General features: G+C 50.0%; 1 protein-coding gene across 1 annotated transcript in view; it reads right to left on the bottom strand.

The window, feature by feature from the left end:
- GTSE1 (G2 and S-phase expressed 1) overlaps nt 1-13,929 on the bottom strand; it is a 263,570-nt gene that overhangs the window by 199,296 nt on the left and 50,345 nt on the right. The gene's annotated exons all lie outside the window — the stretch shown is intronic.

Raw genomic sequence — 13,929 nt, 5'->3', positions numbered from 1 at the left:
TACACACACACACACACACACACACACACACACACACTGCAGGCTGCGTGTCTTGGTACAGAACAAAGTGAAGAGTCGACATGGCACACATCCCTGTGTGCTATGCCTACAAACCACTGTCCTGGCATAGATCAGTCACCCCTCTAGCTGGGTGCACTATGCCAGTGGTGAGGGTACAGGTCCATGAGCGCCAGGACACCGACTGGTATTAGCGCGCTTTATAAGTGTTAAAAATAAATAAATAAAAAATAAACCCCTACAGTGCCAAGTCCATTCCTAGGCTTTGTAAGTGCATGCTGCCATTAAGAGTATACGAAGCTGGGAGTTTGTCATTACGAACTCCACAGCACCATAATCGCTACACTGAAAACTGAGAAGTTTGGTATCAAACTTCTCAGCACATTAAACCCACACTGATGCCAGTGTGGGATGGAATGTAAAATGCACAATAGAGAGCATCTTAAAATGCCCCCTGAAACTCGACCAATTTCTAGTTACCCAACTGAGTGGCTGCTTAAGCTGCCACCAACAGACATGTTTCTGGACACCTGGGTCGAGAACCTGCTGCTCTCGGGAGCCTGAAACAAAGCACATCCTGGGACGAGGTGCCAAGCCTCCTCCCCCAGGATGGGCAGGGTCTACAAAAGGGAAGCTTCAAAGGCATGCCACCTTTGTGAGCCTCCCCAGACCTTTTGCTGCTTTCAGCAACTGGTCCCAACTGGTTCTACCCCCCCTTTGGGCAGGAGAACCAGCAGGAAAAACAAGTGAGGGAAAGAGGTGTGCCCACCTCTGCCAACTCCACCCCTCAGGTGGGGGGAGGCAAGGTGAAACACAACTCTGAGTCCCTGCCATCTTGAGGATGGTGGGACACAACCAACCAACCAGGGACAGGCTCCTGCCCCCCTCCCACTGGAGAGTGGAACAATAAGGGGTGTACCTGGTCCTTTAACTACCTGTAACACCCCTAAGTCTAGTATTTAGGGGGCACCCTGAAACTTGCTTCCTCAGATCCAGAAGCGACAAAAAAGAAGGACCGAACAGTCGTGCAGCCAGCTAACAAGAGGAAGACTCCCATTGACTTGGCTCCAGCCCGAAAGGCCTGTCTCCCCTCAAACCTGCTCCTGCGAAATCCCGGTGTGTCCTGCAGCCAGCAACCTCGAAAACCCTGGAGGACCTGCCTACCTTCACATCCAAAGACTGCTTCTCCCATGAACGCCGGGAAAACAGAGATACTGCTCCTGGGGAGACAACTGGTGGCCTGAAGTACTAGGCCAACCTCCCGAGCCAAAAGAATGCGTCAAAAATCTGGGAGTCTGGGTGGACTCTGCACTGAAGTTCACTCATCATACTAAAAAAGTGGCTGCTACTTGCTTCGGAATTTTACGTAACATCAGACCTATTCTGAAGTACTTTGACTGCCGCACTCGCCAGCTAATTGTTCAGGCGACCATTCTTTCTAGACTGGATTATGCCAGCTCTCTCTTACTGGGGGCAAATCTCGCCGAAACCACCAGACTGCAGAGTCCAGAATGCGGCAGCCAGGGCCCTGGTAGGTCTCCCCCGCCATTCCTCGGTATCCGGAGCCTTGAAAAAATTGCATTGGCTCCCGGTGGGTAAAAGGATCCAGTTTAAGGCACTGTGTCTAGCCTTTAAAATCCTTAAAACCGCTTCCCCCCCAATGCTGTGCCCCCTCCTGTCAGAATACATTCCGAGGAGGTCGCTCCGCTCAGAGGGACAACACCTCGCGATTATCCCCCGCACCAGACTAGCCAGAGTAGGCGGCAGATCCTTTAGCTTCATAGCTGCCAAGCTATGGAATAGCCTTCCCGAAGCTATCCGCGGTATACAGGACCTTTTTGCCTTCAGAAAGGCTGTCAAAACTCATCTCTTCCAATAATTTTTTCTTCTCTCCTCACCTCCAACTCTCTGCACTCTGTCTGCTTGCAGCGCCGGGACGCCCCTTAGCTGGGGCAGCCGCGCGCTATACAAATCACTATAACATTAACATTAACATTTGTTAAACTGCAACCTCTGGCAGCAACCGGAGACCGCAAACCCAGCCCACTCTGCACCCGCCGAACCCGGCCCCAGCTAGAGTGGAAAAAAACCACGAGGAGGGCACCCTGGCGACCCGGACCAGAGATCTGGTGACCCCAAACCTGCCTCAAGCCTCCAGCCGAAGCTTGCAACCTAAATCCAGAAGGCCCCCCCAAACCGCGACCAGGAGCTGGTAAGAAGGTCCGACCCTAAAAGGCACCCCTGCAACTAACACCCCACGGCCTTGTGTGCCCAAACAGACAGTGCCTAACTAACCCCCAACTTACCTCTCGAAGTGGTGGTCGCACGCAGAAGTCCATAGTCTCCCTGCCTGCAGTGCATTTGCAAACCGGAGGTTCTCCATTGAAAACAGGGCGCCTGACGTCGAAACCGTACTCGGCACCGGGCCGCCTCAGTGCCGCTGAGGGTGCACCTTTTGTGCTACTTTGTTTCCCCATTTGCCCGGAACTAAACCCTAGGAGCTTTGCTCCCACAACCCAGTGGCCTGCTTGCCAGAAGCTACCAACCGTAGGCCCCCCTATCCCTCCATTGGATAACATTGGGCCTTAACAGTCTGCACCCGGCCGCCCTAGTGCCGCTGAGGGTGTAACAAGAGTGCATCACTGACTAACCCCAGAACCTTAACTGCCACTGTTGATAGAAACTTGTTGGAAGAAACAAGGTAAGTTAAGTGTCGAGTTTTGAAATCTAAAAGTATTCTTTAAAAAGCGCACAAATTGGAGGAGAATACACTTGGCTGAAGTGAGAGCCAAACGCTGGGGGCTGTGTTGCGGTGCCCGTGGAGACCCGGTCTTGGAGAAGAGGGCCGGCGAGCTATACGCGAGGAGCCTGACCCCGGTGCAGGGGAGGCCCACTATTGAGACCAATCGTCTCGCCTTGGAGTAACTTGAGGATTTCCCCCCTAAATGACTCCAGGGCCCCACGGCGCTACAAACTGGGGACCGCATCAGTTGGACGCACCTGAGGAGACTGGTTAAGTAGGGGGCCCTGTGAGGCGCCCCCCTCGCTAAGGGGGTGTGCGACACCAGGACCTGTGCTCCTGAGAAGACCGGGAAGCCGTGATAGCAATCCGAGTCACAGTGAGGGGCGCCTCTACAACCCTCAGTATACCCAGATACCACAGCAAGGGGACTGGGACCTGTCACTGTGTCGATTGTTTGTAAGGCCCATCGGAGTACGATAATCGGGGGTCGTGGAGTGCTTACGTGCTGACACACAACGGTCGGTACCGCTTGGCTGAGTTGTGGTGGGTCCTGGAGGACTGCATTGGGCCCCTGTTGGTGGGGTAGCAACCGGATCCAAGGGAGACACATTACCAGTGAACTGCCGGGTGGAGCTCGACATAAAGGGCACGCTACACAGGGTTGGCCGGAGCGAGGGCGTTGGTGGTAACCCAGGCGTGAAATGGCGGCTAAAACGGACCCGGACAAAACTTTGTCAAGGAACACTAAAGGATCTACAAACGTTCAGTCCAATAGATTAGACCTCTACACCTTCCCAAAAGGCTCCCCGGTGGAGGTCAAAAGGGTGGAATGGGGGTTCGAGGATGATGCACAGGCAGCAACGGAGCCAACTCTCAAAGATCTTATGGCAGCTATAACGGGAGTCCAGACATCCCTGGGCCAGAAAATGGAAGCCCTGGATACCAAGCTTGATACGTTACCATAGAGATGGGGCTGATTAGAGCAGACCTAATGAAGACTGGTGAGAAAGTGAAGTCGCTGGAGGTTAAAACGAGCAGCCTCATTGATTACGTTAATCAACTGCAGCAGGAGGTATGTGAACTCAAGGCCTCGAGGACTCTTGCGGATCGTAAACTGGATGAGTTTGCAGGAAGGGCAAGGCGGAATAATGTTAGAATCCTGGGAGTGCCCGAAAAATTGGAGGGACAGGCACCAGATCTGTTTATTGAGGATTTGATACTTAAACAACTACAACCCAAGGGCCTCAGTAACTTCTTTACAGTTGAGAGAGCTCAGAGTCCCTGGGAGCTGGCCTAGACCCGGGGCACCTCCCCACCTATGATTGCTAGGGTCCTTAACTTGCGTGATAGAGATGCCATACTTCAGGCGACCCGAGTGGAGCATAATTGGAAGTCTTGGTTTTTCGACAATCCTGAAGTAGCGATGGATTGGTTGGACAGCGCGTATGCGCCGTAAACTGAGGGGGGCCAACCCAGAGAGGCGGCGGATGAACAATAGTAATTGGACACAGGTCCGCAATGGGATTCAAGTATTGTGAGTGGGACACGGGGGTGGGGGGAGGACACTGCCTGATGCTGTTGATCCGAAGAGACCGTTTTGGTGACTTGATTTTATATTGACAGCACGGGGGGGGCAGTAGGTTGGAAGAGTAGCGGGAGTTGTTCCCAGGCCCTCCTCCATTTCTACGTTTAGTTAGTTGTAGAGTAGGTTGGGGCGACAGGCACACTGCTGGTTGGGGATGCGCGCAAGCTTTAGGCAGGGGTGCAGGGTGGGGGGAGGTGGGGCAGGAGTTGATTACGTGATTTTGCAGTAACTTTGAATTTACAATGCATAGCAGGTTTTAAGTTTGGGTTTTGTTTTGGGTTATTTTTGGCATTGGGTGTCGAGGAAATGATGTACCAATTGCATGTCTTCTAGTAAGTCAGGGTTGGGGATAGCCACGCTCAGCTGGAATGTGAATGGTCTAGGAGATAAGATCAGGAGGGGAATGGTCTCTCAGTTGATCAGGAGACACTCCCCAGATGTTGTGTTGTTGCAGGAGACTCACCTGGTAGGAAATCGTTGCATGGCGCTGCATAAGGGTGGGTACAAACTGGTTGCGCATGCTGGGTATACCACGGGATCTAGAGGGGTAGGAATATTGGTCAGGAATTCCTTCCCGTTGACTATACAGGCCACTTGGGAGGATACTAGAGGCAGATATATAGGTGTTGGGGCAGTGGGAGGGAAGAACGGTCACCTTCTTGTCAGTGTACGTCCCCCCAGCCCTTCATACAGACACCTTTTAGGACTTGTGCCGCATCTTTTTGACACTACCCATGGGGTTGTTGATAGTGAGAGGAGACTTTAATTCAGTGGTGAATGGGATAGACACCCCGCTAGGACCCTCCCAATGTTGCGACAGTGGTGGTCAGATCTCTTGGAAACCACAGGACTCGCAGACGGATGGCGCCAGCGTCACCCGGGGTAAAGGTACTTCACGCACGCCTCGGCTGCCCATCATTCTTTATCAAGGCTAGATTATATTCTGGTGCAGACGTCGCAACTGGCTGAGATTCGAGAGGTGAGAAACCTGGGCAGGGGGATATCGGATCATTCACCACTTTGGCTTAGAATAGAGGTGGGTCAGAGAGAGGTGGGTCAGAGAGAAGCGGGTCGAATAGCTCCCATAAGCGCATGGCATTTCAGAGACCCCGCATCCAAAAAAGAAATAGTGCAGATCACAGAACAGTATTTTTAAACTAATGTAGGGACGGTGGAGTCAGGTGGCTCCCTGTGGGAGGCGTATAAGACTGATCCGGGGAGAGGTGCTCTCGTTAATTGCCGGAAAGAGGAGGAGGGGCCACGGAGAGGTGGAAAAAATTGACAGTTGGTGACACTGAGGGGAAGGAGTCGGAAGGTGGTACACCGGAGGAGAAACACCGACTGAGTCTCCTGAGAGATGAATATCGGAGCTTGGCACGAGGGAGGGCCCGGGAGCAGCATGCGGGGACTCAAAGTAGGGTGTATAAGCACAGAGATAGGGCGGGTAAGTTGATCGCATGGTTGGAGAAGGGAGAGTTGGGGGTCCAGGCTGGTGCCTGAATTGCAGACAGAGAGCTCGAGTAGTATTATGGAACTGCAGCAGATAGCGGAGGAGTTTGCGACATATTACGGTTCGGTATACACGGCCACGGGTAACTACACGGAGGCTGACAATGAGGCCATGATGAGAGACATACAAATGCCTGCACTCTCGGAGGACGACAGGAAGTGCCTGCACTCTCGGAGGACGACAGGAAGTGCCTGGACTCTCGGAGGACGACAGGAAGTGCCTGGACTCTCCCTTCACTAATGATGAGGTTGCCCAGGCTATTAGAGCGGTGCGTTCCGGGCGGGAGAGCCACGGGCCCCAACGGGATCCCTTTAGAACTTTATAAAATAAATGCCAACAGACTAGCCCCATAGCTCCGAGAGATGTTTGAAGAAAGTAGGGAGGAAGGCTGCCTCCCGTATGATCAACGAGTCGCAAACATAGTCGTTATACACAAGGACGGTAAGCCTCGGACTCTGTGCTCTTCCTATCGGCCTATCTCCCTTTTGAATGCAGAGCCAAAGATACTGGCAAAATTGGGTGTGAGGGTGACTGAGGGTGTGTGAGGGTGAAGGGGGTGAGGGTGGGTGAGGGTGAGTGAGGGTGGGTGAGGGTGTGGGACGGTGTGTGAGGGGGTGTGAGGGTGAGGGTATGTGACGGTGAGTGAGGGTGTGTGAGGGTGAGTGAGGGTGAGTGAGTGAGGGTGTGTGAGGGTGAGTGAGGGTGTGTGAGGGTGAGTGAGGGTGTGTGAGAGGGGGAGGGTGTGGGTTAGGGGGTGTGAGGGTGAGGGTGTGAGGGTGTGTGAGGGTGAGGGACGGTGGGAGAGGGTGGGTGATGGTGAGGGTATGTGACGGTGAGTGAGGGTGTGTGAGGGTGTGTGAGGGTGTGTGAGGTTGGGTGAGGGTGTGTGAGGTTGGGTGAGGGGGTGAGGGGGTGTGGGTGAGGGGGTGTGAGGGTGAGGGGATGAGGGTAAGGGTGTGTGATGGTGAGGGGGGTGATGGTGAGAGGGAGTGAGGGTGAGAGGGTTGTGAGGGTGGGAGGGGAGAGAGGGTGTGTGAGGGTGAGGGGGTGTTAGGGTGAGGGGTTGTGAGTGTGTGAGAGTGTGGGGGTGTGAGTGTGTGAGAGTGTGGGGGTGTGAGGGTGAGGGTTGTGAGGGTGAGGGTGCTGTTGTGTGTGTGTGTTGGTGTGTGTGTGTATTTGCTATTGTGGAGTTTTAGTTCTATTTTTTTGGGTGTGTGTGTTGTGTATGTGTGTGTTTTTATATAAATGTGTGTTTTTCTTTCGTGTGTGTGTTGTGTGTGTGTGTATTAAATGAAAATGGCAGATGTGCTAATGTTCCCTAACGTTACTTAAGTTTGTTAGTGTAGCGTTCGTGTTTTTTTGTGTTTATGTTCTTTTTTTGATTGACGTGTTTCACAGCCAATGAGATTGGTACGTTGTGTTACGTAGCGTCCTAATTGGAGCGCGTAACTTTGGAAATCCCCTGATTGTCGACCGCGCCGTTCTTGGAAGGCGTGCCAGGTTTGCTGTCTGTTTGCTGCGTCGCCTAACAGGTAATTTTTTTTTTTAATATTGTTTTGTGGTTTGGTATGTATTTGTTGACTTGTATATTTTTTTCTAGTTTAGTGTTTGTTTCGGAAAAAAAAAAAAAGTCTTCGTTAAAGGAAATTTTATTAGTTGACGGTGTCTCTGCTGCGTATGAACGCAATGTATAGCTTTTGGATGTTCATATTATTTATATTTTTGTTGTATTGTGAAGTATTCGATTGAATATATTGGCAAAGGTTATTATTTTGTCATAATAGTGCAACATGTTGCATAATTGCGTGACTTTACCTTTTATAGCGGGAAAGTTTTTTTTTTTTTTTTTAATCATTTTGTTCAGTGCCTGTGTCTCTTTAGTGATGCAGTTAATATATTTTAGATTGTGGAGTCTTGAGGGTTGCAACCAAACGCGGGTGCAGGGTGGCGCCCCAAAGCCGAGATGGCTGCACGTCTCCGTTCTGTAAAAGATTAACTGTTAATTTTAAAACGCTGCCTTTTTGATCAATATTGAGCTGTTAGACCACTTACCCTGTGAATAATTCCAGTGGGGATATGAAAAATACTATTGATTATGTAACCATTGATCACGTTGTCTGGCTTCTGGCTTTAAGTGAAAGGACTCTAAGGTAACAGGTCATGAACGACACACTTGCATGATCGCTATTTAAATGCTGCCACTTAAGGCAATCCTTCATTTATTGAAATATTCTGTCAGTTTATAATCCTGGTTTTCCAGCACCTGAGATCCAAAATGACAAGGCATGTTTTAAAACAAATCCACTCGGGTCAGTGATGGTAAAGATTTGTGACTCTGTGCCGACAGTTGCATCCTCAATGTGCAGCCACGGCTCTCTCCGCGTGATTCGATTTGCCAGCTTGTCAACATTTTTCAAACCATTACATTGATATCGAGAACTTCTTGCTGTTAATGCAGTGCTTCTGAAGCGAAGCCACAGATTCCATGTTGTTCAAATTACATTTATTATATTTTTCGTATTGTTACGTTTAGAACAATTACTTCTGTGTTCTGCGACACGGCGGGCAGGGGAGGGGGCGGAGCGGGGAGAGGTGCGACACGGCAGGCAGGGGAGGAGAGTAGGAGGGGGGAGGAGAGTAGGAGGAGGGGGGGGGGGGGGAGGAGAGTAGGGGAGGCACGGCCTAGCATCCTCAATGTGCAGCCACGGCTCTCTCCGCGTGATTCGATTTGCCAGCTTGTCAACATTTTTCAAACCATTACATTGATATCGAGAACTTCTTGCTGTTAATGCAGTGCTTCTGAAGCGAAGCCACGGATTCCATTAAAGCATATTGGTGTAAATAATGCGAATTCCTTTGTCACTTGACACGGCGGGCAGGGGAGGGGAGGGGGCGGAGCGGGGAGAGGTGCGACACGGCAGGCAGGGGAGGAGAGTAGGAGGGGGAGGGGGAGGAGAGTAGGAGAGGCACGGCCTAGCGGCCGTGCAATCAAGAAGTGAGGGGGCGGAGCTGGGGGAGGCTGTGAGAGAGAGTAGGCAAGGCAGGCGGCTGGGGGCATGTGCACGTGCTTTTAAGCTCAATGCGCATGCGCATTGAGCTTAAATTTCTCGTGCACTGCAAGGAATCGCCACGATTCCTTGCAAGTTGGTTAAAGAGTGGATAAGCCCCCATAGTCTCGCAAGCTCGATGCGCATGCGCATCGACAGGCGAGACCTAAAAATTATCAAAAAACGCACTTTACCTGTTTGCAAGTAATGTCCCAGTGCGGAATCTAGGTATCCATCACACAGTTAAAAAAGTAACTTACCTGTAATCTATACTACTATTATAAAGAGAGAACACAAACCTTTCGGCAAGGTAAACTCAGGAACCACAGCGCCAATCCACACACCCAATACATTGTTGTAATCCTCAGGGTGTGCAGATGGACAAAGGCTATAGAAAATAAAAACGTAAATTTAAAAATATAACTTAAAAAAAAAAAGTAGTGCCCTGAAAGTAGCACCGGCCGCGACGCTGCGGTTGGCCGCGACGTAGCGCTGGCGGCAACGTACGTGATGACGAGAAGGAGTGGCGGTGAAGCGAGGAGCGCGGGGAGGAGCAGCAGCTCAGGTGCGTCATGACGAGGAGGAGCGGCGGTGAAGTGAGGAGTGCGGGGAGGAGCGGCGGCTCAGATAAGGCTCTGGGACACGGGAAATGTCGGGGCGGGAGGGAGCCGGTGCGGGAGGTTGGCCCTGAACAAATGCGGCTGAGGTAAGGCTCAGGCTCTGGGGGCAGCATTTCAGGCTTGCGTGCACTCCGCTCCCCCCGCCCGCCACGACATTGTCCGGGACACAGACAATGTTGTGGCGGGCGGGGGCCGGGAGTGCATGCAAGCCTGAAATGCTGCCCCCAGCCCCCTTCTGCCCCAGGCAACGCTGGGGCGGGCTGCTAGTTTACTGAAAAAGCACATTCATTTCAATGTACTGTATTTGCCAAGTATTGCTACCTACTGCATCCCCTGTAAATTAAACAAAGTACAAGTCCTATTGTATTTTTAAACTGTTCTACATTCAGCAACTTATTACTGAAAAGTATTTAATGCTTTCCTGTGCCAGGCTTGCTTGGTTCTAAAAATAAAACTGTATATTTTTTTATACAAGAACAATTGGTCTAGAGTTTAGTCCTTGAGTATGTGAATTCATTTGCTGACTGAGTGTGTACATCAAATGCTTAACACTGTCCTCTGATAATGCCTTACTGCTCAACCACAAATATAGAGTAAGGTTCTATCTACCTTTAACGTTTGCCTACTTCTGGGGTCACCTGGACTCTATACACACTATACCTCATTTTGGTGTAGTATATATATGGAAGCAGTTTCCTACAGTGGGAAACACGTAGAGATCTACCTTCGTTTGGGCTGGGAACAAGCCACGTCGCACTCATTACCGCAGGATGGGGAAACAGGACACCAAGCAATCCAAACTCTCACTCGAGGGTAGATTCCATAGTCGCCAGGTGGAACAAACCCAAGATCCAGAAAGTAACACCTCACAGCCCTGAGGAGAATTATATGAAAGATGATGATATCCGTAGGATACTACTGGACATTAAATCTAGCCTGAAAAAAACACTGACTCCAAATCGGATCTCCTTACGGCCTGGCTGATCAGATAAAACAGCGAGTGGATAAACTAAACAAGAGTAGATCACCTAGAAACCAGGGTCTCAGGTGCAGATGACATGCAGGTTGAAAATAGACTGCATCTGCCAAGGATGGACAAACTACTAGATGTTATTAAGGCTAAGAATGAAGTCCAGGAGGTTCACTCCAGGTGTAATAAGGTCCGTATCACAGGAATTCCAGAGACCACGGCTATTGCGAGGTTGGAGGACTACGTCAAGACTACTCCAGGATCTCTTGAATGCTGACCTATCTGAATTCTTCCTTGTAGAGAGCCCACAATTCACTAGGCCCCAGACCACCGCCAGGAGCCCCGGCCCATTCCATAGTGGCCTGCTTCCTGAACTATCGTGATTGAATCAGTTTTAGAATCCTGTCTCAGAGTGAGGCGATACAACAATATCTCCTTTTACCCAGACTTCACCATTGCTGTGTAGGTGGCGCAATGTGAATTTCTACCTGTCAAGAGAATCCTGCAGCAGTCCAGTGTGCCATACGCCTTCCTCTACCCGGTCAAGCTGCAAATTCCACATGAGGGGAAGATGCACTTCACAGAACCCAAGGCTGCACCGAAATTCGCCAAGCAAGACACAATGTTCCCCTTTGGCCTTGCCCCACACGACTCAGGGCACACAGTTAAGTGACAATGACTGATTGTACCATATGACAGCCTAGTATGTTTTGCCCCACCCCAGAGGTAGGACTGGGGTTGTTGATGCGGGGATAGGGGGCCCATTCCAGAGGTAGGACTCCTTTTGGTCATTCGTTTCAGCATGGATTGTTAATCCTCATGATAGTTTCCAGATACAGCACACATCTGCATGCTGACACACCCATCGGGATGCTTCCCCTCTGTCTCTTATCTCGGCCATCCAGCATTGTGAGGCAGGGTTGTCTGCTTGGAGAGTCCCCGCCCGAGGAATAATTCCAAGATTGTCCCTTTTGATCTTATTTTCTTGTTATTTTATTTGCAGGGTGGGTAAGATGTCACAAGCTGATTGGGGGATGGTGTGGGAGGGAGGGTGGATATGGGCTTCCAACTGTTTGACTCATTTTGGTTGGGATGTTCTGGTGCAAGTTTTTTTATTTTTTTTTTAAGGTTAATGTTGGTCCTTTTTTTCAAAGATGGGTGGAAGTTTGGACCATCCATGCTATTGTCGGTTTACCTTCATCCTCTGCTATGCTCTCTCACGATCTTAATTTCCCACGTTATGAATACAGCCCCCTGCAATTCAGTACATGCCACACTATGCAGACAGTTTATACTAGACATGGACCAAGACATTTAGCATGGCCTGTATATCTTAATTTACATGGAACATATATGGTCTGACAAACTGCAGGAAGTCCTCTGGTACATGCATATCTTACTCGTCATAAAATTGGCATTTGTTTCCTGTAAGAGACCCATTTGGACACCAGTTCCACACCTGTGCTCTGCGCCCATTGGTGTGGGGAATCCCACTCCTCCGTAGTCTCCAATTATGCCATGGGTGTCCCAATATTGCTAAGATGAGGCAACCCATGGCACACATCCCATTGCCTTAGTGATAAGGATGGCAGATATGTTATTCTCGTTGGCACACACTACAAGCAGTCCATGGCCATGGTGGCAGTTATGGCCCCAATACCTATGATACAAGGTTTTTTCTAAGGATCTGAAGGCAAATAGCGGAGTATGGACCGCAGACTGCGATATGGGGTGGTGACTTTAAATGTTACGCTTGAGGAAACTCTGCACTGCTCAGGTACTTCGAACCCCCCCCCCCCCCAGCAGCTAGAACCCTTAACACACTGATACTAGCTAATCACTTACAGGGTGCCTGTCGCCATACCCACTGCTACGCACACGAGGGCACATGTTTCTCATCCTATCACAACACCTGATCCTGAATCAGCATTTGTTTGGTATCTAAAGACGCTTTCACGTGGACCAAATCAGTGACCCACCTGCCATACATGCTATCAGATCATGCGCCGGTGAGGCACATTGTGCAGATCCCCCAGACAGTCTCACAGGTGCAATTGGTGTCTGCTGCATGCACTTTAAAACACAGTATTTAAAGGAAAAAATATGATCCACTTTTGTGAAATAGTTTGAATGCAACACAGGCTAGGTGCGATCGCCCTCGACCTTATGGGAGGTCTTTAAGGCGATAGTACGGGGTTGGGTGGGTGGGTGGATCTGTTTTGACAATCAGGTGTGCTGAAGGCAATTTGTGGGACACTGTGCAAACTGGAAGCAGATATCCCCGACTTAGAACTAGAGTTCTCTCATGCACAAGATCCCTCAATTTTAGCAAATATCTGCGAAAAGGGGTGTCCACAGTCCCCATTGTTGTTCGCCATAGCCATGGAACCACTGACATTTACGCTACAACAGGATGATGCAGATAGAGGCATAGGCTTCACATCTCTGGTCCTGGTTTATCAATGTACACAGATGATATTACCCTCTATATACCAGACCAGCAAACAAACCTGGCTCCTTTGAAGAGGGAAGTTGTGTGCGTCGGAGGATTCTCTGGAATCCATATAAACTGGACAAAATCTGTTCCGTTACCTCTCATTACTGCCACAACGCTTCTCACCAAAGAATACCTGCTGAAATGGGCAACTGACCTGATCAGATATCTAGGAATTATGCTGAACAGGGATCAAGAGGAGCACTAGCGGGTCAATTGGCTTGAGACTCATATCCAGGCATGGATTCGACTTCTGCTGTCCCTAGCCACTGCAAAAATGATAGTACTTCAAGTTTCTATATCTTTTTGCTAATATTCCACTCACTGAACAGTTCTTTAAACCAGCTACGGTCCAACATGATTAGGTTGGTATGGGCAGACAAACAGCCGCGAGCCTCTTACGAATGCTTCACGTTGAGACTTGCGAGAGGTGGGTTGGAAGTACAGGAAATAAAATGATATGCTCTTTGTTCTCAGGCCCAATTCTTTCACTATTGGCTTCATCCCACCCCATTCCAGCCACATCTAGCCATAGTGCATGATCCAGCCTCTCCCAGGTCACTTACAACAGTGATGTTTCAACCCTATAAGGTGCCCAAAGCTGAAAATAACATGGTAGAGTGTGTGAGGCTGTCTTGGCACGGACTTCGGAGATGCGCTGGCCTCGCTACGTTATAGGCTCCTTCCATCCACCTTGCTGATACTACCATACTCCACCTGCTACAAGACAGAGGTGCAATTAGGCACGCAATGTCAGTGGCATAAGAGTCTTCTTGGATTCATTCCCAATACCTAGTTCACCCCAGCATTTGAGGGCATGGGTTCACATACCCTCCCCAGTTAGATACACTATTATATTATCAAATTTGTGCTGTCTGCAGGACACTACCTAGCACTTTCCCCGCACCACCTCCAGCCCTCGAGTTATGTTCATACCACTAC

Source organism: Lissotriton vulgaris, chromosome 1_1 (assembly GCF_964263255.1).
Source record: "Lissotriton vulgaris chromosome 1_1, aLisVul1.2, whole genome shotgun sequence".
Taxonomy (NCBI): domain Eukaryota; kingdom Metazoa; phylum Chordata; class Amphibia; order Caudata; family Salamandridae; genus Lissotriton; species Lissotriton vulgaris.
This window is presented reverse-complemented; position numbering and strand designations above follow the sequence as displayed.